The sequence below is a fragment of the Empidonax traillii genome, unplaced genomic scaffold, assembly GCF_003031625.1.
Source record: "Empidonax traillii isolate 1590-97213 ecotype Southwest subspecies unplaced genomic scaffold, ASM303162v1 scaffold677:size394641, whole genome shotgun sequence".
Lineage (NCBI taxonomy): Eukaryota > Metazoa > Chordata > Aves > Passeriformes > Tyrannidae > Empidonax > Empidonax traillii.
The window spans coordinates 297,081-303,407 of record NW_020955870.1 but is presented as its reverse complement, the minus strand read 5'-3'; positions in this window follow the sequence as shown (position 1 = coordinate 303,407).

The following is a 6,327-nucleotide window of genomic DNA, read 5'->3' as shown; positions in this document are numbered from 1 at the left end:
GGTTCTGGACAGGAGGATCTGCTTCACCTCAGCTTTTGGGGACTTTCCAGCTGTTTTTAAGTGTGACTTTTTTTTTCCCCCGAACTACAAAGAATAGGGGGAAAGAACCCCAAAAAGCAACTCAGTGTGGTGTCTCCAGTGAAAGCATGTGAAGTGGCAACAATTTACACACTGACTATCCCAGTACTGTACGGATCAGGTGACCCTGGTGCTCCCTTTGGCTGTGACTGTTCAGTCCTTGACCCCGGGCAGCTCAATTGCTTCCAGCAAAAGCCAAGGCTTTACTTTTTTGTCTTTCCCAAACCTCCCTGATCAGCTTAATTTAAAATTTAATGTTGTATAGGAAAATGTGAATATCAGTTCAGTGTGGCTAACTCTGATATAATTTGATGATTGCAAATGTACATCCCCCACCAAACTAGAGTTTAAATACTTAAGGTGTTGAAAGTAATATTAATATTATAAGTAATGTTGATGGGCTTCTTGTTTATGTCTTTCACATACCAAGTCTTTCCTTACCTGTCTAGAAATTCAGTAAGGATTTTATTCCTGAAAACCTGTATGTGTTCAGGGGAAGCATTTCTTTTAGTCAAACAAACAAATCCCAACAACAACCAACCACACTAAAAAAATCCTTTAATAAAAAAACTCAACTCTTTGGATCACAATAGTGAGGATCAGGTTCCTTCCTCGTGTTTGTTTTGGACTGTGCCCTTCTGAAGGGTTGTACAAATGTAGCTGAAGGTAGAATGGAACCTGAAAGACTTTACTGGGGGGTGACAAATAAGGGAGAAATATCCCAAGCCCTTTTTCAGTTTTATCAATTTTATTTTTTCTTGTCACAAATTAAGACCATTTAAAATGAAATATATAGAAAAAAAAAAGAAACAGAAAAAATGAGCCAAAAATACATTGTTTTTACCAGTGGCAGTAAAAAAAAGCATATCCACATATGTAAGAATTACACTTGTGAAAATATTTAATGTTTTCTCTAAATTTGAACAGGTGCCAGGCAACAGAAAATCTGCAGCACAGCCTGTTTTCTGAAAGGTTTATTAACATTTCATAGAAAACTTTGTTGAGGAAACTGTTGGTTTCCAAGGTTCTTGAATGTTTTTCATGAAGTCTTGGTCTCAGATAATCAGTCAAGCCTTTCCCCCAGTATGGCTTTTGTTAAGAATGTCTGGCAAGTCTTGGCAGTGTTTTTTAAGCTCATTTCTGTGTCAGCTTTGGTTTTCCCATCCCCCGTGCATTGCTCCGACCGGGATCAGGGCTGTCGTGGTAGTGCCTGGTGACTTGTGAGTGTGCTGGAAGGTGGCATTGACTGCAGGGCCAGTGCTGAGATAGCTGTCCTGTGAGCCTGCAGAATGTGGCTGCAGCTGTTAATGAATTAATCTGCCTCAGGAGACACTGTGAACTTACCTGCAGCTCTTTACAGAAGCCTGGATGGGTGTTTGGGAGCAGTGATGCCTTGAAGTGAAAGCTCACGTGCAGCTGTTTTATTGCAAGTTCCTGCAGTTGTTCTTGTCCTTAGCCCAATGGTTGGGTTCATGTTTCTGGTTTCTTGTACTACACAGGCTGCATAGGGCATAAAGCCCTGTGATATTTCTTAATGCCAGCTCCATGGACTATCAATGAACAAACCTGTTTTGTTCTTGCTTTCACTGCTTGGCGGGGTATTTGTGGTACATTTGGGTGAGTAAGCTGGCCAAGCAGCACTGCAGCCTGTGTGTGTCAATGCCTGGCACAAGTGTGAAATACAGACATACCAGCAGATCCAAAGCCTGCAGAGATGGTGCCTTTTGCCATGACAGATACAATCTCTGATGTTTTAAAAGGAAATCTGTATGAGGGCTGTGTCTTCAGGCAAGTGAGGACAGGAACTCTGGTTGAAGGTCCAAAAAACATCAGCAACAAGGGACAATGACTCTTTAGGTATTTTAATTTCACATGTGGTTTCCCAGCTGGGGCAGGACATGAAAACAGAGTTGCAATAACAGCTTTTCAGTTTAGGTTCTGTGCCAGTGGTGCTGGGTAGGGTGGAGAGGGGGAGGATAAGAAAAAACTGAAGATGGCTCAGAAAGCACGAGGAGAGTCAGAACAAGAATGGCAGTGGAAGAGTTTACTCCAAAGACCCAAGGCCACGTATGCTAAATATCCAAAAATCTGAAATGCTGCTGCAAATTGGAAAAACAATTTGTCATTTTCAGATAGGGATGACATTAGAATTAATAGATTTCAATTAACAGTAAGGGAATTTTGGTGCTGGTGGTAGAAAAATCTAAGAATGTGTGCCAGATGAAGGGCTTGGCTCTGGGAGCGTGAGCAGGGCAGGGCTGTGGCCAGAGCACAAGCTCCTCTGGTTCTGAGAGCAGAGAACTGAACTACAGCTGGCCCACCTGCCCAGGTGTAGTCTGAAAGTCAGGCTTGATGGGATTTAATGCTGTTACAGCATGAACTTTGTCACAGAGTGCTCAGTTTATGTCTCATCAGTGCTGTCAGGGAGTTCTGTGAGCACTGTGACTGACAATTCGGATCTTGTGACAGACTCTTTTGCTAATTAAAGGTGATAAATCCTCTGAAAAGAAACCACATCAATAAAGCACATGTTAAATAGCTGCAGGGCTCTTTTTTGACTTTTTTTTTTCTTTATTTTCTTTTTTTAATGTTTAATTTGTTGAATTGCTTCTGGCATCCTGAAACATTTCAAAACAGTACAGCTTTGTGTGCTTCCAGAAGCTTCATATGGGCACTGGCCTAAGAAAACTGGCTCTTCACTGATCCTCTGTATCTTCTGTATTTATCAATTATGTGTTCTTCTTCTATGAGGGTTTCACCTTTTCCTTTTCCAGTTTTACAGGTAAATATTCGAATTATGTGGAGTAAAGATGACATTTGGCCATCTGTAGATTGGAGATAGGTGATAAATAATGTGTCTAAATTGGATTTTCTTGAATTGGGAAGTAGTATACTGTACACAGTCATCCACAATTTCAGGAACTAGTAGAGGACTTAACTTCATGTGATGCAGTAACTCAGACAACTCTGTTTTCCCAGAAGGTGCTGGTGAGTCCAGCAGACAAGAGCTACAGGTGCCCATGCTCCTATGATAATTTGGAGCCGTCTTCCTTAGCTGAAGGTGGCATTACAGTTCATCAGGTTTCTTATAATATTTTCCTGCATGTTAGCATGCAAGTTTGGTCCAGACAGCAAACTTCATCCAGGTGTTTGTCTCTGAGAGATAATCTGCAAGCTAGAATTTTTTGTTGAGAACTGCAGAGGCACATGTGCTGTGTGCTGTGAACTGACCTTGGGTGTTTAATGTGAACACTGATTAGCTGAAAATATGCAGAGACATGGTCTCAAAGTAGACTAGCTCATCACCAGCTCATGCCCCATCCCTGCAAGTTCAAGGATGAGCAACCCTGAGCAACCTGATCTAGTAAGTGGCATCCCTGTCCACGACAGGAGGTTGGAACGAGATGATCTTTAAGGTCCCTTACAACCCAAACCATCCTGTGGTTATAAGATTCTATCATATCTCCTAAAAAAATTGGTGACTTGGGCTGAAAGGGAGCCCTGCAGTAGCAGACAACCAACAAATCGTAGTCCAGTGCTGCTGAAAGATCTCCAGCCCTGAGAACATGACACATTGCACGAGCAGCAACTGCTATTGGAGTGAGTGCAGTGAGGCTTCCCCAGCCCACACCATCAGGGCTGGGTTGGACACAGGAGTCGGAGCTGACATTGTACAGTAAATAAAACAACCTTTTCCATAAGCCAGGGATTTGTAAAGGATAGAAATAGCTCTTTTCATCTGAAATGTGTATCTGTAGTCAGTCACAAACCTGCCACTTCTCCACTGTGGATCCAAGCTGTGAACGCTGGGATGGTGGGAAGCTGTTGATGTTTGGGGAGGAGCACAGTCCTTGACATGCACTCCACAGCAAGAAACCTGGAGGGGATTTTATTGTTCTGCTCTGACTGAAGTTGTTCAGTTCACAATGAACAAAAACTTCAAAACAGGGGGTTTGGGGTTAGTTTGACCAAAAAAACCAACAGTGACGCAGTTCATTCTAGTTTGGGTCATAATCTGTTGTTTCATAGTTGTCAGTGGAGACTTCCAAAAATGCACATCACAGATGTTACAGCAGCCCCTAAGTTGGCAACAAGTCTGTGTAGGAGACAGGCTGATTCTCCAGTGCCCCTTTAGTGGGAATGGTCTGTGTTTGCTGAGGTGAACAGGTTGCCCACTTGTCTTCTCCATCAACCTTTTGATTCTCAAACATTCATAGAGCCAGCACAGGCAGTAAGAAGAAATCTCTGTGTCTAATGCCCTCCTGGTGCTGTCTGAAAAGCATGGAGCAGGGGATTGGCCACCGTGCCCAGCTGGCACCTGGGGCTAAACACACTAAACCTTTTTGTCCTAAAAGTCACTGACAGGACAGATGAGCTCTGGTACTTTCAGCCTAGCAACATATGAAAGCAAAACCTAACTGTTTAGAGAAAAATCTGGATTGACAGCTGTGCCCATCGATGCTCTGCTCATTCCTGACCTTGTTTCTTCAGGGCTGGAGGAACTGGGGGGTGATACCCCCCCACAACCCACCCTATGACCCCTGCTGCTGTTTACTAAAGCAGAGTCGAGGTGCTTTGGGTGTGGATCGAGTGAGAGGCTGGAGGCAAAAATTTATGCAGTATAAACAGGATGTAAGAGATGGGAGTAAGACCCATTCGCTTAATGCTTGTTTCTTAGATGTTTGACAGTAGCTGCTTTTAGTAAGGAAGTTGACTTTTGGAAGGTAACATTATCAGTATAACAGTCTTAAATGTCTGGTGTCTTTGAGGAAGGACTCTGTAATGGTGTTCAAATAATAGTATGTAGGGTAGTGCTATGACGAGTGCAAACTAAAGGTTGTTAATTTTAGTGCTTGCAAATGCATCTGTTTCTGCATATATGCACGAGGGATAAACTTTAAGCTCATTTCAGGTGCTGAAGGCAAGATTTCTTGTGGTCCAACCTATTATATGTTTTTGCTGTTTTAAGATCTTCTATGCAGTTTGGCCCCTTAATTTAAAAAAAAAAAAATAGAGGGGAAAAAAGGAAAAAAATACAAAAAAATGCACTAACAAACAACTCCTCCCCCAGAAAAAAAAAAAAAAAAAAAAAAAGAACAGCTAAGAAAGTTGGCCAGTGGGGGAAGATTTGTGTGAAAACTTAGTTGGACTATTTTTCCTGCACAGGGGCTACTATTTTCAAACAAACAAGCTGTGGAAATGAAGTGCAGATGGGAAATAAAGAATGAGGGATTTTGTTCTCTGTAAGGATGTGGTCAGGAATAAAATGAATGTCCTTCCCTGATTCCCTCGTTTTTATCTTGTGTTTCCTTTCCCTTGTCAGTGAGTCAGTCACACACACCACACAGAGCCGTCCACAGTTGGACACCCTGGTTGACCCCCAAGTGAAGAGGGTCCCTCTCCCTTCACAGAGCCCGGGGAAGGTGTAGCATTGCTAGTGATGACTTGCAAGATTGTGCATGATATCTACAAGGATAGATAAGTCAGTAATTCTGTGGTTGTCTAGAGGTATATCTATGGTACAAGTAAGATATTTTTTCTGCTGTTAATATTTGCAAGTAATGAGAAAGAACTGACTGTGTCATCCCTAAAGATCCCTTCCTGTGCTGACAGTAGGAGAGAGCTCTTGCAAAGACCAAGGGGAAAAGCAATGTTGTTTCCACATAGTAAAAGACATTTTTTGTAAACAATTCTGTTTTTCCAAAACTGTAGGTCTTTCTGTAATATGTGCATAAGATTTCCGTTTCAGTCTGGGTGGTTTTTTCCCACCCTCTGTCTGTGTGTGGATCTTCATGGTTTTGATACCAGCCCTCCAACTGAATTACAGCCTTGTATCCAATTGCACAGCATATCATAATATATTTTTATATATGTAAATACATTGTAATACATAGCATTTCCAGTGACCAAACGTAGATTTGCTTCTTCCTTCTGTGATGTAATATGGGAAAAACCCTATTTCAAAATTAATGGGGGAATGACAGAATCTTAGGACAAAAGATGAGAAATATTCCAAGAGTTTCTGCAGAGTGAATTTTGCATGGAGTAATGAAGCCTATTTCAGGCATATATAGATATGATGAAAGAAAACAAACTTGAAAATGACTGATCAACTGAAATTGTGGTGGTTTGGTTTTTTCTCTCTGTTTTGCTTTTAAAAAACACTGGAATTTCCTTTAGTCTGTTTTAATTTAAAACTGTAAAAATTTTCTAAAACTGTTCAAATAAAGATCCTAAATTTTTGAACTG